This window comes from Ischnura elegans, chromosome 5 (genome assembly GCF_921293095.1).
Source record: "Ischnura elegans chromosome 5, ioIscEleg1.1, whole genome shotgun sequence".
NCBI classification, from domain to species: domain Eukaryota; kingdom Metazoa; phylum Arthropoda; class Insecta; order Odonata; family Coenagrionidae; genus Ischnura; species Ischnura elegans.
In genome coordinates, this window is record NC_060250.1 from 20,730,035 (window position 1) to 20,743,661 (window position 13,627).

Genomic DNA, 13,627 nt, shown 5'->3' on the forward strand with positions numbered 1-13,627 from the left:
TTGCTTTGAATGCATGCTAACGTCTGGTGAGTTCGGCTGAATTCCATTGTTGAAATGGAAGAAAAATGGATAATCTTGGGTCAAAAAAATAAAATAATTAGGAGAAACCGGAGCGTATTGAAAAATTGAACAAAAAATTAACTACACCATTCCTTTCCCCACCCAATGACATTAACTTTCATCCAAAATGTTGAGTGGAAATAACTTAAAAATGCAAAATTAAAAAATGTCTGCATGGAGTTCTATGCTATTCTTGCAGGTGCCAAAAAGTTAACATGAATGGGGTTAAAACAATCCGAAAGAATCTTCCTTTAAAAATCCTTTACCAGTTTGCCTATACGTGACGCAAGAACTACATTCCGAAATTTTAATCGCTCTATCTATAGTAGTTTGGGCTGTACGAATGATTCGATTAGTCAGGACGTTTTGACTTATGAGAGAGATTTCGTAAGAATTTTGCCACTATGAAATCTTAAATCTTTCCATCCTGTAATGAATTCATTTCTTTCGCTCTGATTATTTTCTACCGAAGTAAGACAGCTTCTTTAAATGCACTGCGTATACACAAGATATAGATATCCAAAGGCCAGGCAGCAGAGCATATAGGGAACATGCCCAGTTCACGCTTCTTGCGCAACGCGTTTGTTTATTTGTTTGCTTGCGTGCGGACCTCCTGAGGCTATGACATGGTATCTCGGGGTGAAGAGGTCCACGGGGCAGAAATTCCTCAGCAGAAGAGGCAAGCCGAGGGTGACAGGTCGCGGAAGATACCGCACAGAGGAATGCTATGATATGATCTATGCAAATTGACATTAAATTTACTCTAATCTCGGTCGATTGGAACGTCACCAGAGAAACGCGCAGTTCTTCTGCAAAAACTGGAAAGCAATGCTAAGATACATATAATGATAACATTAAATACATTCAGCTGGTCTCACAATATCTATCTCCAAAGTATGCGATAAAAGAATGTGTACTATATAAAAAAATTAACCCGGTGATCGACTTCTAAGGACGATCTAGAGTCATACATCCACCAATTCTATGAATTTATTTCTTTATTACTCAATTTCAGTGACATGGCATTTCATTGCAGTTGCAGATCACGTGACTGGCACTCGAAGTTCGGAGATAGGCGCGTAAAAGGAAAAATGTCGGCCCTCATGCCCTTCTCTCGAGAAACGACGCGTCGCGACGGGATCACAGAGGCCCTCGGCCACGTCAACTGCACGAACATTCACGTAGCTCTTACCCTTTCCGGTCGGTGACAAGTGCTCGAAAGTTTTTCCGCAAGTATCTTTCAGACTATCAGCTATTTCCTTAAAAGGGAGCACATCATTAAAATTCATCACATGAATGATATCTTTCAAGAAGTAAGGGTCACGCGTGTCGCCGCTTCCCACAACAACGTATTCGCTTCCATTTCATCAACTATCTTCTCGGTTGATGTCATATTTTCCCTATCTACTTCCCAACAGTCGACTTAACATAAGTTTTTATTATTTTTAATGCGTTCCACCGGAGGACTAAATGGCCCCATGTGTTTGCATTTGCCTATTACATCGAAAAAATACTAAATTGGTAATTTCTTCAATGTGAATGACAAATTTGTATTTATACAATTTAATAAAAGAGACTCAAATGTCTCTATGGCAAAGGCCGAAACTAGCAATAAACTAAACTATATTGAATTATTACGGTGCAATACCCTTATTGTTTTTAATATGAGACACCATTTGATGATTTAAATGATGAAATACTGAGTTAAAGATTTATAATTAATATTTTTCATTTTTGGGAGTAGCATAGTGGCACTGGATTTAAAACTACTCATTGTAAATAAATACCTAATTGCCTTATAATTAAAGGTTATGAACATTTCTGGCACTTTATTTCCTATTGAGTACATCTAAAAATACGAAATGATCTAACAACACCATGAATAAAACCGATTTCATCATAAAATAGAATATGGTTCCATCCCAAGGATTAGGTAGAATATTTGCTAATGACCACAGAGTGAATGCAAAATTTCGAAGATATAATATTTTGCTAGCCTTTCACTCAAAAGTAAATTATAATTTTAAAACGTTGTTGTAAAAGATCGCAATAACGCTGCATAAAGGCCGGTTAATTCGTATTTTTACTTTTGAAACTTCTAGTGAATAAAAAAATTGACATCTGATTTAAAAAAATGAAGGCAATCATAAAAAAAAACTTTTATTATGAGGTGCCAAATTTCACCCCTTTTTCATTTTTTGCACTTAATTTCCTTATTAACAAGTAAGAGTAAAATGAGTTCTATTTAACTCTACAACATATTTATACTTCGGAAGAGCTTTATGTTCTTGTGCATGCAAACAATCTAAGCCTAATCGTCTAGCCTAATATCTAATCTAAGCCTAATAGTCTAATCATAAGCCTTCTATTTTTACCTCCAATTACAATTAGCCGAGTTCCGAATAAATATTTGAATAGCTTTCGATCTCCGGGAGGCAATGAATGGTTGCGAGCAAGAGTACTTTCTAACGAATCTGAATATCACGGGCCCAAATCAAGAGAGAGGAGAATATTAACATTCGGGAGACTTAACGGCCCTCAAACAAAGAGATCAAAATTGCATAGTTTTATCATAAAAAGTTACACTGCAATCGATCAATAAAAATTGGCCGAATCATGGTTAAAACACCATAATTCACCTTTTATTAATTCATAAATTCAATGAAATACTTATTCAAGGTCCACGTAAAGAAATTCTGCCAATTCTTCCAATTAAGATGATGCTGCCGAAAGATAATATTCGCCAATTTTTAGAACCGCAACCTTGTTGAAATGGAAAGCATGCCTAATTAATAAATTTCTCCCAAAGGTGTGCTTCCGCGATAGAAAGCGGAATCATCGCCAAAGGGAGGGACGTTATTATATAGCTGCAGACCCCTCCAATTTCGGAAAATTTCGTTGATGCCGCCAAATGAGATGATATCCTGCGTGGGATCATAACCCGGCTTCGAGATATCCATAATGGCATACATGAAAAAGGATCGGAAATTTAATAATCTCTCACTTACAAGCGGACTCCGCGAAAAAGGAACCTCCGGATACCTCGCGCTCAGCTTTCTTTCTCTTTTCCTCTCAAGTTTCGAACCCGATGGCGATTTGAAGTTTCTCTTCTTCGCGCTCAAGGAACAGTTTTTGCAGAGGCCATGGTCGGCTGGCCAATAGCCAATCCGAGATCCACCACCATCATCATCATCACAAGTTAAGAGACCTAAGATTGATCGACGCAGCTCTCCATTCCTCTCTCCTATCCGCTAGCCTTTTCATAGCGGCGTATTTCTTCTCTGTTACATCCTTCATAGCCATAGCATAATGTAACTCATTCGAGGCCTTGCCCTTCTTACCCTCACCCTATCCCTCTAAGATTTTCTCCATCAAGCCATCTTGCCTCATAATGTGGCCAACTACATAGCCCCGACTTCTTTTTAAGGTTTTTAGAAGACTTCTCTTTACATCCACTCTTCTTAATACTTCCTCATTACTTAACTCGGTAGATCCATTTTATCTTCATCATTCTTCGGCAGTTTCCCTGCTGCTTGATTACATATCATGTCACGTATATGGCGACTACAGGTTTTATTTTCTACAACGTTTATGCAAAACTTTTAGCTTCACATTATAAAAGACTGGAGACAATTCATAGAAATTCATATTCCAAGAAAAAGTGCTATCGTGTTCAATACTCTTCCCGATAAGATCTATTTGGTTTTGTTTACATCCCTATTTTCTCACAAAACATCACTGATTTACCTAATGCCCTCTTTTTCTACTTTTCAAAATTATCTTCAGTAAAAATTGATCATCAAAATAATTTCATCATGCACGCTAACTGCTGGCATTAATTAAAAAATTACTTATAGGATTTTTTCCGATTATTAGATAATTTGAAAACCATGCGGAAGTGATTAAAATTTCAAACACACGTATGAAATTATAAAAATCCATGAGTTTTAACTTGAATACAGACTTTCATTCATCGAAGTTAACCGCGCAGCCCAGCTTGCATGAAAAAAGAGGGTGGGTTTTGCTGCTGCCTTTCATTTTCATCCGAAATATTTCACATTGGACATGAACTTCACTCGAATATTTTTTCCAGAAATTTTTTCTACCTTTGGTATAATTTTCACTGTGGTTCAGAGAATACGTATTAGAAGTAAATAAAAGTCTCATATAAATAGCCAATATATATTATTTCTTTAAGCAGACACAGTGTAGCAAGTCAACGGTAAGCCAAAAAGTGCTGTCCCTGTGAGAAAAATCCCAACTGCTTCTACTTCTAACTAAGAAAAAATGAAGTTTCAAGAAAACGTTTCCATCGCAAATTTTTCCGGAAGGGAAATAGGACACCACCAGATGACCTTGAGATCAATTTTGAAAAGATAATGTAATGTAACGACTTATGAATTGAGAAAACATTGGTTACCTCAGTAGAGACGAGGTGATCAGTGAACGTAAAATAAGGAAAAAACAATAACAGAAGGGAAAGGAGGGAATTATATTTAAAAATAAGTTAGTAACGCTTGGATGAATCTGAAAGGCGAGATAATGTAAGGCGGAAATGCGAAAATGAAAACAAAAACGAGAAATTTAGACAGAGGACCTTGTAGGGTGAAAAATAACACAGAAGCACGTAGGATCAGTATGCATTGGGAGCTTGAAAAAACAGCGCACAAAAAGTATATTTTTAATTCGTCAACAGTGCCAAGCTCAGAACATAGAGGAAAATGTCGAGAAGAAAGGAAAGGTCTCAGTAACGAATAAAAATTACTCTCTCATACAATGTAATGTAAAACATTCCGAAAATGTATTCTCAGTTAGATATTCGTAGTTTTACGCCAAATTTTATTTTTACTACGACATTTTCCACCACTTAGTGGAATCATCAGGAACATTTAGCTGAAAGCGGCTTATTGTAAACTAAATGTACCTGATGATGTCGCTTTGCGTTGAAATTTGTCGAAATTAAATTAGAATTTGATGGAAAAGTACGAATATCTAATTATGAATACAATTGACTTCCACGAACTTAAGCCTGATATTTTTAAACATATTTCAGAAAATAGTACGATAAATAGCATTACCAATTAATGGCAACTACATTATATGAATAAAAGCTACGATTACACAGTTTAATTTTTTCAACTGTCCATATTATTAGCAAATTTCAGTGATTAAAAGAGCGGAATTTCAATTTACGAAAGAACAAATTAAAAAATAATATAAATAAACACATGACGCAAAATTAGAGGCATTTTATCATTGGTTAAATACATCAATACTGTTAGCGTAACTAGCGATCGTTGCAATGAAGCATCAAATTCATGAACAATATTTGAATACCGAGCCTCAGTTACCTACAACTTCGAAGCATTGATCTATTTATCTGTATATAAATTAAAATGATGCTAAAGAGAAGATTTCCAGATCAAACTAAAGCCATTTTAATCAAATTATCAGGCTCATAGGATGGTGAGGGAATGAGGCGCAGAAATAAACATAAGTAAGATATTATTATACGTGGAGTTTGATTGCAGATAAGCTCTTTGCTCGGCAATCACGGACATGAGTGGAAAAATATGCATATTTTATACCATATAGTAGCAACAGTAAGAGCAGCCTCTCACAGTCAAACTCTGCCAAGACGGAAAATTTGAGAAGCGGTATTTCAGTTAATATTTTGTTGAAATATTTAAATCTTGGCAATTTCAAACGATACTTTGAACATATTAGTAAATCATATAATTCATGTTAGTCTTATAGGAAAAAGCACAAAAATGACAAAAAAATTAAAATAAAACATTTAACGGCGACTTCTGCGCCGAGAGGTGGTATAATGTGAATAAGATCAGGAAATCCTAGTCACGACTCACAATTCCTGAGGAGGACAAAACATCCTCGGAAACACAACAACGGTTAGTTGTAGAAACCGCGATGGATCATGTGAAACGGGAAATTACCCGAGAGAACTATATCAGCTAAACAATTTCAGTTAGATAATTTATTAACCCATAATTTTGCGTATTATAAACTAATAATTTGTATAAGAAAACGTGCAATATTCCAATCCTGCCGCGTGCACGGCGCGGGCGGTGAAATTATCATTAATTGCCATGAGAAAAAATTCCCTTTCACCGAGAATAGAACAACGGACCTTTGGTTTCGTCACCTACTAAAGAGTAAGCCAACTACGATATACCTACGGTCCACTTCGATTTGGAATGAATTACATGTATCTGGCGTTTTAAAAGAAACCATGAACTGCATTTGGGGACGAGGGGATGCGAGAATCTAATATTTTCCTCTCTGCAACGAACTCCAGCTGACATCATTGCCCGCGAAGTCGTTTAAAATTTCACGGTATCTTCTCCTACACTTGTCTTGGGCTTGAAATTTTTCTTTGGATACGTTTTAGGTTAGGCAGTCCATCCAAAATGACACTCACGGATTTATTTCTTCAGGTTATTGACCCCAAATTAGTGAAAACCACAAGACAGAGTTATTAGCTTAACGGGAATTGGAGAGTAATGTGTCATTGGTAATGCCGATCGAAGTAAACTCAAGAGATAACAATGAGACACGCATCGCTGGCGAGGATACTTGATGCTTTTGCGTATTAAAATCCGAAACTAATTTAAAATTAATGAATATGCACAGATAAGCTCTCCTCAAGGTACGAGAGGGAATGGGACCGCGAGAATGACCACGGTCTGAAAGACATTGGTTTCGCTCGATCGAGAGCACAGATAAACGAATGCGTAATTAGGGTTAATGAGAAATTAATTTAACACTCAAGATTGGCGGACAATTAGCGAAGAATGTTCGTTCTGTGGTTTCCGTGGCGTTGTGTAGATGAATTCAGCATTTTATTGATCCGCCCTTATTTTGACGAAGATTCATATGCTGAAATCTTTTTGGGTTTTCCACTGGGTGAGTTGCTTTTAGGTCCACGTTTCTATGGCTACCGCGCAGGGCATATCCTGAGGACGATGGCAGAGTCAATCATCAAAACGTCGGCCTACAAGAAACTCACCCGGTGGAAAACTCGACAAGATTTAACCAATATTATACACTGAGAAAGAATAAAATCATATTTAAGATCCACATGAGTTTCGCCAGTTATCCTGCGAGCGTTTTCAGGCGAATGATGGCAATAAGCTTCGTGATCCTATTGCATATGGAAAGCAGATTTTGAAGGCCAAATCCAGAAATTTTTCTTGGTAAGGAACGTACACAAATTAATGCGGAATTATTATTTTCCACGAGCTGTGTAGTGGATACTCATCTTCCCTGTTAAAATCATTTGGTCCAAATAATTTCAACGGGAAAACTGCAATGTCAAAATACGCGGTTGGAGCCCGAAAATGCTGAATTCAATGTGCGAGAAGTGGACAGAGGAATTGTTTTGGGTAATGGAGGGAGAAGAATGCGACAATTTCTTTAATTTGCGTTGAAACGTTTTCGTCATGATACACCGATTTCTGAAAAACTTCTCCAGCGTGTTTTTTTTGCCAAAAATCCTAGGGCAAAAAATATACATCCCCGAGTCAGTTATATAGACCTTCAATAAAGTTTTAACATTCAGTTTTATGCAGCATGATATAAATTGTACCATGAATCAACTATGATCCCATATATCTTCTTATAAGGAATATATAACATGCAAAATATGATTTCATAGAATACTCAGGATAATCGCGACATCGCTTGCTTTCGAGAGTGTTTCTTCACTGAAAACGAAGTAGGTAACTAATAAAAGTATACACAGACTATTAAAATACAGACTACCGTACCAGATGCCTATACTGCTCATTGTTAGCGTGGTGGAAAAATAATTCAGGGAAAGTTGATATTAAAAACTATATTTAACATATATACATGCAACTGCTCATAAGTCTATTTGATGGGATAAATATTTATTATGCGACATATGCACGCAAAATTTACTCACTGGTGATCCATTGAATACTTACTAATTGTAAGTAATATTCGAAATAAAATAATCGCGAAGCATCTTCTAAAAATCGTGCTCACGGTTTTGAAACACTTGAGAATTCCTGTTAAGAAAGAATGATAAAGCTCAGGGAGGGTTGTCTAGGACTTACGATACATCGCTCGCCACAACGAATATTACCCCTGCACACATGTTGTGAACAGAGGAATTGTTTTGGATAATGAGCTTCATGGGATTATCCGGGCCAAAGCCTAGAATGCCCTCGGTGAATGCCTTTTTTTGATTAACTCAATTTCGTCGTAGTTCATAAAAATATATCCGCCCGTGTCACCAGTTAAATTCCTCGTTCTTGGGCCAAGATAGGAGGGAACCGAAGCCGTTTTCAAATTTTCGCTTGAGGGCAGTGGGAACCTGGTGCGGTGTAACGCACGTTCATGAACATTCACGTCATAGATGTCACGCGATCACAATTGCTTCGGTTACGGGCGTAACTCCACTTGTTCTCCGACAAGGGTATTAGCGAAGCATTAGCTAATCTCCTACCCTCTGGAGAGCTTTCTAGAAAGTTCCGCGAATCTGCAGGAGCACCACACTCTCCTTTCGAACACTAGAGTGTTCGCGGAAATGTCTGCAGCTCTCTTTCCTTCAATCCATTCACTTCCCCGACCTTTATCCTTAGAACCCGCATAACGAGGGGGAAAGATATGACAGGATAACTCCAGTCCCATCCGTGCATTACATAAACATCGGAAGACGTATGTTCTCGAGTGTTTCCATTTGAATTGAAGGAGTGAAAGCGTTATCCCCTCCAAAGATGAAAGAAAGCTCTTTCCTTGAAGGACGAGGCAACATTATGACTTGAAGGTTTTCACGCGATTACGCTCAACATTTCACGACGCGGCTTCGGTCGTAGGGCAACAGATATGGACTCTTACGACTGAAAATATTTATGCGGGGAAATCCAGAAGAGCAGGACAGGTGTAACACGAGCGAAGGGAGACGTAACCGGATAAAAACTTCCGTCTTCTATCTCAGAGAGATTCAAGAATATTCTTCTTTGCAATGCGTTAAGGCAGTTTTACACGGGGCACGGAATTGCGCGGGTTAGAGCTGCATTAATTTCTAAAATGGCGTGGAATTGCGCGAATGCATGAACGAAATTAGAACAGGGGCTATTTTGCCGTCTCGCATCCACGCATTCTCGCATGTGTTGTAGTAATTCACCGCTTTACACGACGCAATTTTGATCGCGCCTTCGCACGTACGTCAGATTGCGCAATTCCGTGTACCCTGTACAACGGCCTTTAGGAAAAACGAAGAGAGGTGTATAAAATGATCCTACTAGCTCATAAAAAATATTTCTTTATCCTTAAAACAATTGTGGCCAAGGTAAGTGTCAGCAAGCTCCACGCAGGCAAATCAATTGCATTCGAGTGGCTTAAACTATACATAGCCGTTAATCACTTCAATAGTCTGCATAGTGAAACGATATCGCTTGATTAGCAATGCTAAATTCAAATCGATTACCACGACAAGGTATATATCGTACCTAGTCATCATATCACTTAACTATCATTAACTATTATAAATACACCTTGGTGAAAGTCATCATCCAATATTGAAAGTAATTAAATAAAAAAATACGACTGTATATCAAATACAAGAGAGTTAAATACCATTACGCTAACCTTGATGACGGCGTGTTACAGTCGAACCTAAAGACTCTAGGCTCTAATCCCGTCTGGTCAAGTTTTTCATCGCCCTACTGTAGAACAGAGAGTTTTGTGATTGTGTGAACTAGGAATTCTAAGGCAGGATTTTTCTGTCAATTTATAAAAGATCAACAAAAAAATACAATTTGATCAGTAAGTCCTAGAGATTTGTTTCACTAAAACCCCCATTCGAATGTTTCGTTTTTCTCTAAAGTTAGAGGACGCATCACTTTCGTTCGACCGTTATTTTGTTAGATACAATGTTTGCGATGTATTTTATTAGTTTCAATATCACAAAATGGCTTTCCCCAAGGTATATTTTTCATCGTTAATGATCTTTGTTCAAGTTGTATGCATGGCTGCGTAAATACCTTTTCATGGTAATTTGTAATCATTTGTAATCAAGCGATTTCGTTTCACTTTGCATATTATTAAAATAATTATCAGCTGGGTATTGTGTAAACCACTCGAATAAAATTATTTTTTATCTTTTTTCATGACGTATTACTTGTATAAAAAATTACGTTAAAATCTTGAAATTTTCAGGGCATATAGATCAGATCCCATTCAGCGTTTAACTGTATCTCATGTATTAAAAAATCACTCATGGGAACATATAGCGGTAAAACTTTTAAATTTAAGATGCGTAAAAATTCTGATTAAGATCCACAAAATATGAAATACAACTACAATTTGTACATTTCACAATAATATTATACTTCTGACAATGGTTTCGACAACGCTACGTTATTTTCAAAGGCATATTAATGTAGACCAGTATTCTCAGACGTCGTGAAGCATATCCTTTGCTTACCGTTGTAATATGGTAGACATGATAATGGGAATTAATAAAAGAAATAGAGTGCAAAACAGAAAAAAATGTAATTACCTTTCCTTCCTCCTTAGGGATAGCGCGGCGCGGCGTCTCAATTACTAAAACTAAAGGCGTCACTCGTTTGGACGAAATGTTTATCTTATTCCATTGTTCTAACCTTACGTGGACGACGTTTGCTTTATGAATTACTAACCGTTGGTTACATTTGCCTTTGCATGAATATCGACAATTTTTTTGTTAATACACATTATATTTTTATGACCTTACTATTTGCACGTGGGATCCTTTTGCAATATGATGGTTTTCACCTTCTGACAAACAACCAAGAAGTGGCTCGCAGACTAATGTGTTGATGTAGAACCCTTATTCGGGAACGAATTGATGCTAGCAATAAAATAATTTCATTTACTCTTAAAGTAGCTTTTCATTTCGAGGACGAGTGCCTCATCTCTTTTTTGGGAGCCACAGAATAAAAGAATATAGAATGTATATGAGAGAGTAGGTATTTGGCGGTAGAGAGGGGGGATGGAAGACTGAGGGAGCGGTTATTACATGAGAGGGAGGGGTGGGTGGGTGCCCACGGCATCAGGAAGTGCCGCCGCTGAGTGCATGCTCGAGCGTGCAGTGGGCTCTTCCTTACGTTGAGTTGCGTCACCACTTTCACCGGCCCACCCTCCGCTGAAACCTCACGGCGGTCGGAGAGGGGTGAGGGCGGGAAGGATGGAATGGGCTCAAGGGGAGGGACCGAGCCGAATTTCGGGGGCTCGGTCTTGCTCTGCCCCGAAACCCAAATGGACTACCCATTGCGTTCTTAAAGAAAATATTACGATAAATTCATCGCAATTTCTATTATGCATTCATTACTACATCTAATACTATAAATATTCATCACCAACATGATTGATCGACCCTATTTTTATATATGATGGTAGAGCTCATCCCGAACTAAACCACAGGAGTGTGAATATCGCACATACAGGGGAGGGGAGGGTTCCTTTCCTTGGGCCACCTCGCACTTAAAGTGTTTTAGCTGGGGGATGTTCGGGATTTGAACCAGGGACCCCTCGATCAGCAGCCATGCGCTTTACCCACTATCCTTACACGTCACCCCTTAAAATAAATGAAAATTTTATTTACAAAAACAGATTTTCATTCGAACTAAAATTAAGAAAATAAACCACCCTGCATTGGCCCAAAGTGTTACGTTTAAATTTTACAGACAAGAGGCAAAAGAGCTGCCACAAGATGAGGAGAAATTATGGGCTGCAGTGAACCAATCTTATGATTGAGGGACCATGAAGATGAAGGACGTTGGAATCTAGCAAAGAAGACTATAAGAGAATAGCGATATTGTTCACCTACAATATAAGTTAAATTCTAATTATGAATAAGAGACAAAATATTGTTAACTATGGAATTCCGAGGGTAAATTTAAAGTCATAAATATTTCTGTAAGCCTCCACGAATGGGAAGGTAGTTGCAACCGGCGTGGGGTGTTTTACATCTACATCTGGAATCTAAGCCTAGCGCGCAGCCTCCGAGTTTCTTTTTTTTTCTCGTATTTATTATTTTAATTTCTTCGTATAACTCATGGAAAAATACATGCATTTTATATAGAGGACCACATTGGAGGTGCACACAAGATGCAGTAGTGCCCATTCGTATTTCCACACGAAGGAGAGAGCAAACAAGAGAGCCTTGTGGAGAGAAAGGACCCAGACTCTCACTTTCGTGCTCACAAAAGGAACTATAAGAGGAAGGCACTCTCCCCCAATCCCATTCCACCCCACGCCCAGCGCTTCACGTGTGCATGTAACATTTGGGGAAAAAAATATCTTGACAGAGCTTATGCCACAAACCGGTCAGCGAGATAATCAGTTTAATTTTCCTAGGCGTAATATTCGTAGGCGTAATATAATAACAGGCGTAAGAGGCCTGGTTATCTGAAACATTAACCCGCACTAGTTAATGTCTAAATTAACGAAAAATTTGGTTGACCGTAACCATAATACCTGCGATACTTTAGCTCTAGGATATCTTCATTGGGGCTAGGTTAAATAGGCTCTGCATGCGTAGTTCATAACATATTTTATTTTTAAATACTGACTTTATCATCTGAAACTTTTGGCATGTTATAACTCATTGATGAATCACTTAATATGCTAAATACACCAACGGATGAAGTTCGCCATGAAAAAGTATTTGACTTAGCCGGGATTCGAACCCGGATCTCCCGATTACCGGTCAGGCGTGTTAACCAGTTCCACCACTAAGCCATTTTCTCAGAGCGAAATTCGGGATGGGTTTTACCGAACAAGATGTTGACGTCACAACTCCACACTGTGGCACATGTGACGAGGGTCGCGCCTACTAAGCCACTGTTGGGGTGAAAAACCCATATTTTGTCGCTGGTCTGCGTACCGAATTTAAAGCACTGTAGGAAAACAAGTGACTTCGTTACGCCTCAACTAAGTGGCTACCTAATTTATCTCACGCATTTCTTAAACATGCATACGTGTCCGTTTAAATGAGAAACGAGGAAGTTTATAGAATACAGAAGAAAAAGGACACTATGGATCACTGTACGCCAAATAATAACTAGAATAGCTCTCTCATTAAGGCTAGGATGAGTGCTGAAAATGCAAATAAACTATTTGTGCCTCGAGTGGATTCACCCCTTGCCACACAACCTGGTGGTGGCTTGTACGGTAAGTCGTAGATGAAGGTAAACGGAACATGCACGGATGCATGAAACAAATTTGAACAGGTTCCATTTTCTGTTCGTGTACGAAATGAGAAATAGCAACAAAATTTTTTAAAGTTTTCTGCTCACGAAATGCATTCACGAAAAGTCTATACTACGCATTATTTTGTGGTGTAAACTATAATGGCGAAATACTTAGCTGCCACGATAATGGTGATTGAGAGGAAAATTATCAAGTTTTCAGAATGAAAAATCGTAAAATTTGATTTCTCCCAGAAGCAGCTCTGGGTTAGGAAGGGTTAAACTTAAATTTTACAGGTAAAAGACTAATGATTAAAACCAAAATCGTGGTGCAAATTCACTGCCAA

At 38.1% G+C, this 13,627-nt stretch overlaps 1 non-coding gene across 1 annotated transcript; it reads right to left on the reverse strand.

Annotated features, from left to right (window-relative positions):
- Positions 1-12,758: 12,758 nt before the first annotated feature.
- Trnat-ggu lies at positions 12,759-12,831 on the reverse strand. The gene has a single exon. It is a non-coding gene; the product is annotated as a tRNA-Thr (tRNA).
- Positions 12,832-13,627: the final 796 nt, after the last annotated feature.